This window comes from Cherax quadricarinatus, chromosome 5 (genome assembly GCF_038502225.1).
Source record: "Cherax quadricarinatus isolate ZL_2023a chromosome 5, ASM3850222v1, whole genome shotgun sequence".
Taxonomy (NCBI): domain Eukaryota; kingdom Metazoa; phylum Arthropoda; class Malacostraca; order Decapoda; family Parastacidae; genus Cherax; species Cherax quadricarinatus.
In genome coordinates, this window is record NC_091296.1 from 44,480,399 (window position 1) to 44,491,657 (window position 11,259).

Below are 11,259 nucleotides of genomic sequence, written 5' to 3' on the forward strand. Positions count from 1 at the left end.
GTTACCCCGGGTGTAATGGGAGCAAATAAACACAGTAGAAAAAGTTTAGACTTATATTATCCTTCACCAATTTATAACAGCAATATGTACACTATGTACAGTGATAAGTATAGTGCACTCCACGGTAAGCAAAGCAGAAATAGAAGCCACAAGATAGCAGACCGTGCTTCAACCAGCTCTAGAATGGGAATGACAAGGGCAGACAGGAGAGCGGTACCCACATAACCTCTGCGTTTGCCAAAACCATCTTCTTATTGGCTAGAACCTGGTCACTAGTTGAACGACGGGGCCCCATCATCAACTCTTAGCAACCTGGTTCGCTGGTTGGGGGAGATAGCCTGTAAATGAGGGTGTGTACATGCGCCGAATATAGGTTACGTACTCTTTGCATGCCACACCCCCACCCCGAGAAGGCTCAGGATTAGGCTGCCACCTCCCAGTGGTAACCGTGCCGCCATGGCACAAAATAATGGGACCGCCTTTCCTCTCCACCATCCAACTCTTTGATAGAGCTCAGCTTTTCTCGTGACCAAAAGCCAAACTCTAAACTTAGAGTGAGACAGCAGTCAGACAGGCTAGCATAGGTCCAAGATACAGGCGGACGGTAGCCCGCATCCCCTCACTAAAAAAAAAACCCCACACCAGGGGATAAAAAAAAAGAGCATGAAAAGGGGTTACCACAAATAACATCCTAACCTAAATAATATATTATACTCTAGATAAAGAGTCTGCCAACATATTTTCTTTGCCGGCAATATATTTAATCGACAGATTATAGGGTTGCAGCCTTAGCGTCCAGCGCATAAGCCTTGTGTTGTGGTTCTTCATGGCTTGGAGATATACTAGAGGATTGTGATCACTGTAGACTGTGACCACCTGCGATGTCTGGCCCACATAAACATCGAAATGCTCCAAAGCCAGTACCAGCGCGAGGGCTTCTTTTTCAATGGTAGAATAAGCCCTCTGATGCGGCTGGAACTTTGCTGAAAAGTATGCTACAGGCTGCAACTCCTTGTTCCCGATTTGTAATAGTACTGCCCCAACCCCAGACTCACAAGCATCAACCTGTAATGAAAAAGGTTTGGAGAAGTCTGGAGACAAGAGAATGGGTGCAGTACACAATAATCTTTTTGCTTTATTAAAAGCAGTGTTACAGTCTGACGTCCAATTAAAGGGAACTTTATGACTGGTAAGAGAGGTAAGAGGGGCTACAATATCTGAGAAATTCTTACAGAATCTTCTGTAAAATCCTATCATGCCTAGGAAACGTTGAAGAGATTTCCTATCATGAGGAACTGGATAATCTTTAATAGAAAGAACTTTAGCAAGTTTAGGTGCAACTTTACCACTACCTACTTCATGGCCTAGAAAAGTGACAGTGGCCTGGCCAAAGGAAGATTTAGATAAATTAACTGTTAAATGGGAACTCTTAAAGGTCTCAAACAGAGCCTTAAGTCTAAGTAGGTGTTGATCTCAAGTATCAGACACCACAACAATATCATCTAGGTACGCTGCCGTGCCTTCAAGTCCTTTAATAGCCTGATGGATAAGTTTCTGGAATGAAGAGGGGGAATTTTTCATTCCGAAGGGTGTAACTGTGTATTGATAATGACCTCCTGGAATTACGAAGGCAGAGATTTCCTTCGCCTTATCTGTCAAAGGTACCTGATAGTAGCCTTTGAGGAGATCTAATTTGGACACAAAAGTAGCCTTACCCACAAAGTCAATTACGTCATCCAGACGAGGAAGAGGGTAAGCATCTGTAATTGTGACCTCGTTCACTTTACGGTAGTCTGTACACATACGAAACCCTCCATCAGCCTTCTTCACAAGGATGCACGGTGAAGCCCATGGACTAGATGACTCCTCCACTAAACCATGCTTTAACAAAAATTCTACTTCCTGCTGAAGTAGCCTTTGCTTTTCAGGATTAGCTCTGTAGGGGGAGAGTTTAATTGGTTTAGAGTCTCCCACATCTACATCATGGTAACCTAACGTACATTTTTTCGGCACATCCGAAAAAATATTAGGATATGACTGTAGAAGCTCAGTTAAATTTGTTGCTTGCGTTTCAGATAATCTCTCCATTAAAGGGCTAGGATCCTTGAGGAGGACAGAATTTGAAAGTTTAATATTAATTTCAGAGATAGAGTGCAAAGAGTCAGAGTTGTCCTCAGAGGTAGAGGACAGAGTCATTACTGGAACTTTATCTGGTGTATGGAAGTACTTTAACTGATTAATGTGGTAAGTTTTAGATTTTGAGGTCTTATCAATGGGAGCTACCACATAATTTACATCAGATAATCTACTTACAATTTGCATAGGTCCCGTAAATCTAGCTTTCAAGGTGTGGCCAGGTATAGGTTCCTGCACCAACACCTTGTCTCCTGGATGGAAGGAGTGGAATTGTGCACTTCTGTCATACCTCTGTTTCATCTTGCTTTGAGCTGTCTTTAGGTTAGCCTTGGCTAACTGACGTGCCACCTGCAACCTTAAAGACGGATTGTAGAGTGTTGAACTAACGTCTTCTCCCATCCATCCTTCTTTGAGCACCCGAAGAGGACCTCGTACATTGTGCCCAAAGATCAGCTCAAAAGGACTATACCCTGTAGACTCTTGCACCGTTTCTCGTACTGAGAACAGCAACAAAGGTAGTGATTCATCCCAGTCTGTAGGGAAGTGCATGCAAAAACTTCTCATCATTGTTTTTAATGTCTGGTGGAATCTTTCCAAGGCGCCTTGGGACTGAGGATGATAGGCAGTGGATAAGTTGTGGATTATCCCTAACCTAGTTAATACTTCCCTAAATGCTTTGGCAGTGAAGTTAGTACCTTGATCACTTTGAATAGTTTTAGGAATGCCAAAACAAGAAATGAATTTTGTTAAAGCTTTGAGAATAGCTTTAGTATTAATACTACGCATGGGAATTGCTTCAGGATATCTGGTTACTTTATCCATAATCGTAAATAAATACTGATTTCCAGATTTTGACCTAGGTAGTGGACCTACACAATCTATAATTAAATCTGCAAAAGGTTCTCCATCAGCAGGTATAGGTTGGAGAGGTGCAGGTTTAATGGAATGTCCAGGTTTTCCAACTTGCTGACATTCTCGGCAACACCTAATATGATTCTTCACATCTTTCTTTAATTTTGGCCAATAAAATTCTTTTGTGATTCTATACAAGGTTTTTGTAATTCCTAAGTGACCTCCTAATGACGTATTATGAGCTATATTTAATATTTGAGGTCTATACTTCGTTGGAACCACTAACCTGTCATACAATTGCCGGCCCTCTATCTCCTTACCAGTCTCAGTGCAGATCAAATAATCGTTTTTAACTTCATACTTGACCGGATGACCCAAAGAGGATTTACCCATGGCTGCCTCAAAAGCGAATTTTAAAGAAGGGTCCTTTCGTTGTTCCTCCCGGAAGGACAGTCCCTCGGGCATGGAAACAGAGACATCTGGCAATCCTGCAACCTGGGAATAGGAAGGCTTGATCGGGGTCTGTTCACTTGATCTACGAGGCTCTGGCCAGTTTTCCTCGTAAAACAATGTGGCTATTCCGAGATCGGATTCGTCCAAGGATAGGTCAACATTCTCTCCAGACAACCCTTGGGATGTTGCCCGAGTTATGGCCAACACCGGAGAAGAATTAATCATTATAGGTTCAGGACACGAACTAACAGTAGTAATGTTATTACCCAGTAATAACACTGCATCTTTCATGGGGAATCCTTTTGAGACACCTACAGTCAAGTACCCAGTGTAATATTTGCACTGTACATAAATTTTATGCAAAGGAACAGAATATATAGCTCCTCCATATGCTTCCAATAAAACAGAGGAATTCAAAGAAGTATTCTCTGAAAGGGGTAATATTCCCTCTCTTACAAGTGAGCAATATGCTCCAGTATCTCTAAAGGTCTTTACCTTAGTTGTTTCTGAGTTTTCCTGAAGGGAAATAAGACTTTTGCAATAATAAGGGGCCATACCTTTTTCTACTTCTCTAGGGGACATGTTACTAGGGATATTAGAGATTTTCCCAATAGGTTGGGGTTTATGGGGGCAGTTGGAACTGATGTGACCTACTTTATTGCACCTGAAGCAGACGACAGGCTTGCCCTTTACTCCCTGTTGACGTTGCAAATGGTGTCGTTCTGGCTGGTGTCTCTCTGGATACTGTTGTCGAGATGCACCATGAGTAGTTTGCCTCTCCGCAGGTGGACCATATGTTGAGAAGCGTGGCTCACCAGGTGGCTTAGTTGGCTGACGTAGACGTTCTCCCTCCGGCTGGCACTTCATTCTCCAAAGTTGACGATCTCTGCTGATGCCAGGCTGTTGAAAAGAGAGACGGGACCGCTCGGACAAGGAGCGGTTAGTTTCGAAGGTATCAGCCAACCTGGCTGCCTCCAATGCAGTGGTTAAGTCACGATCCTGCAGAAAGACTCGAACCTCTGGTCCCACAGACTCCAGCAGGTTATCAATCAGAATAAGCTGCACCAGATCCTCAAAGGTAGAGACACCACTTGCTTTATACCAGCTGGTAAAAGCTTTGGTTTGCTGTCTCACAAAGTCGACTAGGGATTGACCAAGCTGCCGCCTGCTTAATTTAAATGCTTTTCTATATTTGGCTGGGATAATGTATATGCTCCCAACACTGTGGTCTTCACTACTTGATAATCAGAGAATTCAGCGTCATTTAATACTGACGTAAATTCCAGTGCCTTACCCGATAATGCTGTATGAACCAACGATGCCCAATGCTGTTCCGGCCACCTCAAGGCTCGAGCCTGATTTTCGAAGCTTTCGAAAAATTGCTCTGGTTCGGCCTCATTGAAGCGGGGAACAAACTGTACTGCTTTCTGTAAACTAAAATTATTTACAGAATGCGAAAACTGCCTCCTTTCTCTTTCCCTATCAAATTCTTCCCTTGCGAATGCTCTCTGTTCCCTAGTTTGCTCAAGATTGATTTTTGCCAGCTCAAGTGCCAACGACGCTGATTCACCCTGAGACAACCCAGCTGCACTATACTGACCATTTTGCTCCGTAGGTGTATCATCTTCCTCCTGCGAGAACATAGGAGTTTTTGCCCCAGCTCCCGTAGAGGGAGGAGTCTGATGTGCCATCTCTTCTTCTATAAGTTTGTCAGCAATCAGTGAACGCAGTTGCGCAGCTGTGAGAGTGCGTTTGTATGTAATGCCAATGGAACGAGCAATTTGCCAACAACGCTGTAGGGACAATTTAGGTAGGTTATGCAAAGTATATGCCGACACCAGACGTCTGACTCGTCTAGGTGGCATAAGTTATTCGCTATGCACAGTACGATTGCAGAATACCCCAACGTAACACGTTAATTTGCAGAACACGCTTAGCTATGCACAGTACGATTGCAGAATACGCATACAAGCAAAGCTGACTGCAAAATTCTCCACACCGAACAGGCTAGTAACAACTGACACGCAAAATTTGTAAAGCAATGCCAGACAGCAAGCTGCACAATGTTCCTGCTACGAGCTTCACCTTAAGCTCAACCGTTTCTCTAAGTCCAGCTCCAGCTCTCGGACAGGCTACCCATATTACAACCCAGGATTCCAAATGGCCTGTTACCCCGGGTGTAATGGGAGCAAATAAACACAGTAGAAAAAGTTTAGACTTATATTATCCTTCACCAATTTATAACAGCAATATGTACACTATGTACAGTGATAAGTATAGTGCACTCCACGGTAAGCAAAGCAGAAATAGAAGCCACAAGATAGCAGACCGTGCTTCAACCAGCTCTAGAATGGGAATGACAAGGGCAGACAGGAGAGCGGTACCCACATAACCTCTGCGATTGCCAAAACCATCTTCTTATTGGCTAGAACCTGGTCACTAGTTGAACGACGGGGCCCCATCATCAACTCTTAGCAACCTGGTTCGCTGGTTGGGGGAGATAGCCTGTAAATGAGGGTGTGTACATGCGCCGAATAAAGGTTACGTACTCTTTGCATGCCACATATAGACTTTGTGATTTTCGACGTTGTACTGAGGTTGTGTGTCACATAGACACTCTGAACATCTCAGGTCCTTAGCTATAGCTTCTGGCCTAATTTTGTACTGGTTTCTGTGTATTGTCACAGTCGCGTTTTTCCTATGCTGAACGTAGATTCAGTATTATGGGAGTTTTGTAACTTTTGTGGAGGATCTGCTGATGGTCCCTACTTAGTGTCGTTATATTATCTCCTTGTTCCTGATTCTGTGTCGCAGTCGCTTGATATTGCATTGCTATTGGGCTTAGCATTCTTTGTTGTTCAAGCAGACTGTTCGGGTTGCCAGTTGGTCAAGAAGTTAGTTTATTTGAGGACTTTGTCAGTCACTTGTTTAAGTCTTATTCGAGTCTTGAGACATAGCTAACTACTTAAGAGCACTTACACGCATACACACACTTGTACATATTTGTAATATCTTATTAAATGTTAATGTACCTGACGGTACTTAAGAATTATAAATGTGATATGTGCTTTCAGCACAATAATATTGAACTCGAGAGATTGATTTTATTTTGATTGCTGTAATTTAATTTACTTTGATAATATACCTCTAGACAACTTATAGACTTAATAAATTTATTAAATTTTAATTTCTCTAGTTAGTAGCCTACCAGTTGTAATCCTAAAGCACTATTGAACCATACTGAATTTTAATGGATAATTGGACAAGGATACTGACTACTTGTTACGAAAACCCAGTAACAGGCTGGATGCTAGAAGGGCAGTCCTTTCTAGTATTCACTGGAGATCTCTAAGCTTTTAGAAACGCGTTTTTTGTAACAGTCACACACAGGTGTTAGTCTGGTATGTTGTCACACACAGGTGTTAGTCTGGTATGTTGGACTGAAACTGACTGATCTTGAGAGCTACAACACTGACTGAGACAGTCTGATCTTGAGAGCTACAACACTGACTGAGACAGTCTGATCTTGAGAGCTACAACACTGACTGAGACAGTCTGATCTTGAGAGCTACAACACTGACTGAGACAGACTGATCTTGAGAGCTACAACACTGACTGAGACAGTCTGATCTTGAGAGCTACAACACTGACTGAGACAGACTGATCTTGAGAGCTACAACACTGACTGAGACAGTCTGATCTTGAGAACTACAACACTGACTGAGACAGACTGATCTTGAGAGCTACAACACTGACTGAGACAGACTGATCTTGAGAGCTACAACACTGACTGAGACAGACTTATCTTGAGAGCTACAACACTGACTGAGACAGTCTGATCTTGAGAGCTACAACACTGACTGAGACAGACTGATCTTGAGAGCTACAACACTGACTGAGACAGACTGATCTTGAGAGCTACAACACTGACAGACAGTCTGATCTTGAGAGCTACAACACTGAGACAGACTGATCTTGAGAGCTACAACACTGACTGAGACAGACTGATCTTGAGAGCTACAACACTGACTGAGACAGACTGATCTTGAGAGCTACAACACTGCCTGAGACAGTCTGATCTTGAGAGCTACAACACTGACTGAGACAGACTGATCTTGAGAGCTACAACACTGCCTGAGACAGTCTGATCTTGAGAGCTACAACACTGACTGAGACAGACTGATCTTGAGAGCTACAACACTGACTGAGACAGTCTGATCTTGAGAGCTACAACACTGACTGAGACAGACTGATTTTGAGAGCTACAACACTGACTGAGACAGACTGATCTTGAGAGCTACAACACTGACTGAGACAGTCTGATCTTGAGAGCTACAACACTGAGACAGACTGATCTTGAGAGCTACAACACTGACTGAGAGAGTCTGATCTTGAGAGCTACAACACTGACTGAGAGAGTCTGATCTTGAGAGCTACAACACTGAGACAGACTGATCTTAAGAGCTACAACACTGACTGAGACAGACTGATCTTGAGAGCTACAACACTGACTGAGACAGACTGATCTTGAGAGCTACAACACTGACTGAGACAGACTGATCTTGAGAGCTACAACACTGACTGAGACAGTCTGATCTTGAGAGCTACAACACTGAGACAGACTGATCTTGAGAGCTACAACACTGACTGAGAGAGTCTGATCTTGAGAGCTACAACACTGACTGAGAGAGTCTGATCTTGAGAGCTACAACACTGAGACAGACTGATCTTGAGAGCTACAACACTGACTGAGACAGACTGATCTTGAGAGCTACAACACTGACTGAGACAGTCTGATCTTGAGAGCTACAACACTGAGACAGACTGATCTTGAGAGCTACAACACTGACTGAGAGAGTCTGATCTTGAGAGCTACAACACTGACTGAGAGAGTCTGATCTTGAGAGCTACAACACTGAGACAGACTGATCTTGAGAGCTACAACACTGACTGAGACAGACTGATCTTGAGAGCTACAACACTGACTGAGACAGACTGATCTTGAGAGCTACAACACTGACTGAGACAGACAGTTCTCTTAGTGAAGCGAGTTATAGGATGACCACACACTGGTTCATCGTTCAGCCAGTGATGATGTGCTGAAAATTATACATGCTGACTCTGCTTTACAGTGCTTCGTTTTACAGTGCTTTGCTTTACAGTGCTTTTCTTTACAGTGCTTCGCTTTACAGTGATTTTCTTTACAGTGCTTCGCTTTACAGTGCTTCACTTTACAGTGCTTTGCTTTACAGTGCTTCACTTTACAGTGCTTCGCGTTACAGTGCTTCACTTTACAGTGCTTTGCTTTACAGTGCTTCACTTTACAGTGCTTCGCGTTACAGTGCTTCGTTTTACAGTGCTTCGTTTTAGAGTGCTTTGCTTTACAGTGCTTTGCTTTATAGTAATTTGCTTTACAGTGCTACGCTTTACAGTGCTACGCTTTACAGTGCTTCGCTTTACAGTGCTTTTCTTTACAGTGCTTCGCTTTACAGTGCTTTGCTTTATAGTAATTTGCTTTACAGTGCTACGCTTTACAGTGCTACGCTTTACAGTGCTTCGCTTTACAGTGCTTTTCTTTACAGTGCTTCGCTTTACAGTGCTTCACTTTACAGTGCTTTGCTTTACAGTGCTTCACTTTACAGTGCTTCGCTTTACAGTGCTTTTCTTTACAGTGCTTCGCTTTACAGTGCTTTTCTTTACAGTGCTTCGCTTTACAGTGCTTCGCTTTACAGTGCTTTTCTTTACAGTGCTTCGCTTTACAGTGCTTCGCTTTACAGTGCTTTTCTTTACAGTGCTTCGCTTTACAGTGCTTTTCTTTACAGTGCTACGCTTTACAGTGCTTCGCTTTACAGTGCTTTTCTTTACAGTGCTTCGCTTTACAGTGCTTTTCTTTACAGTGCTTCGCTTTACAGTGCTTCACTTTACAGTGCTTTGCTTTACAGTGCTTTTCTTTACAGTGCTTCGCTTTACAGTGCTTCACTTTACAGTGCATCGCTTTACAGTGTTTTTCTTTACAGTGCTTCGCTTTACAGTGCTTCACTTTACAGTGCTTTGCTTTACAGTGCTTTTCTTTACAGTGCTTCGCTTTACAGTGCTTCACTTTACAGTGCTTCGCTTTACAGTGCTTTTCTTTACAGTGCTTCGCTTTACAGTGCTTCACTTTACAGTGCTTCGCTTTACAGTGCTTTTCTTTACAGTGTTTCGCTTTACAGTGCTTTGCTTTACAGTGCTTTACTTTACAGTGCTTCGGTTTATAGTGCTTCACTTTACAGTGCTTCGCTTTACAGTGCTTCACTTTACAGTGCTTCGCTTTACAGTGCTTTGCTTTACAGTGCTTTGCTTTATAGTGCTTCGCTTTACAGTGCTTCGCTTTACAATGTTTTGCTTTATAGTGCTTCGCTTTACAGTGATTCGCTTTACAGTGCTTTGCTTTATAGTGTTTCGCTTTACAGTGCTTCACTTTACAGTGCTTTGCTTTACAGTGCTTTGCTTTATAGTGCTTCGCTTTATAGTGCTTCGCTTTACACTGCTTTGCTTTATAGTGCTTCGCTTTATAATGCTTCGCTTTACAGTGCTTTGCTTTACAGTGCCTCGCTTTACAGTGCTTTGGTTTACAGTGCTTTGCTTTATAATGCTTCGCTTTACAGTGCTTTGTTTTATAGTGCTTCGCTTTACAGTGCTTCGCTTTACAGTGCTTTGTTTTATAGTGCTTTGCTTTATAGTGCTTCGCTTTACAGTGCTTTGCTTTACAGTGCTTTGCTTTACAGTGCTTCACTTTACAATACTTCACTTTACATTGCTTCGTTTTACAGTGCTTCATTTTACACTGCTTCACTTTACAGCGCCTCGCTTTACAGTGTTTAACTAATGCACTGATTTTCAATTATACTCATATTTCATTTATTCAGACTTTCTACAATAAATATTCACAGCTCACTACAAGCTAAGGTTGAAAATATTTAAAGTTAAGTAATGTGAGTACTGACTAGTGTACTAGTGTACTAGTGTACTAGTGTACTAGTGTACTAGTGTACTAGTCACTTAATATATGATAGTGTAAACATTTTGTCTGGCTTGTATATGCATTTGAAAATGAAGAAAATAAGCCGTTTCACTTTACTTAGCAGTAGCCTAACCTGCTGTATAAATGGGACACTCCTATAAAGACGAATGTAAGGGACAGTATACTCTGAGTTATCATTTATATAGTACACACAGCTAGAGAATTATAAATAAAAACCTTAAATTTATTTAAGGTTTCCATTTATTAAAATTCAGATAACAGTATTTATTTCAATTTTTGAAGGTTTAATGGTTTAACCCTCAACATGAGGAGTTTGTGGGAAGCTTTGAAGGGTTTATGACTGGGAAAGAGTAGTTTAACACTTGTGAAGATACAAGGGGGAAGGAAATAAATGGTATAAAATACCGACACAATGGAAATATAAACACATATGCAGTATAATGTGATTCTTTATTATTCAACCAGAACAATGGCTTCTATAACATAGCTGAACCACTCGCCAAGAAACTTCTTCATCGCTATCCCACATAAGAACATAGAACACTGCAGAAGATCTGCTTACATACTTATCCAATCTCCCTTCCAAGCTACCCAAGATTTTAGACTCTATAACCCCACCCGGTAGATCATCAGATGCAGCATTCTCCACCTGACCTCAGCATTCTCCACCTGACCTCAGCATTCTCCACCTGACCTCAGCATTCTCCACCTGACCTCAGCATTCTCCACCTGAATATAAATACTTACGTACCTTCCACCCCAGGTAGATCTGTTTGTGACTTGAAAAAGCTCAC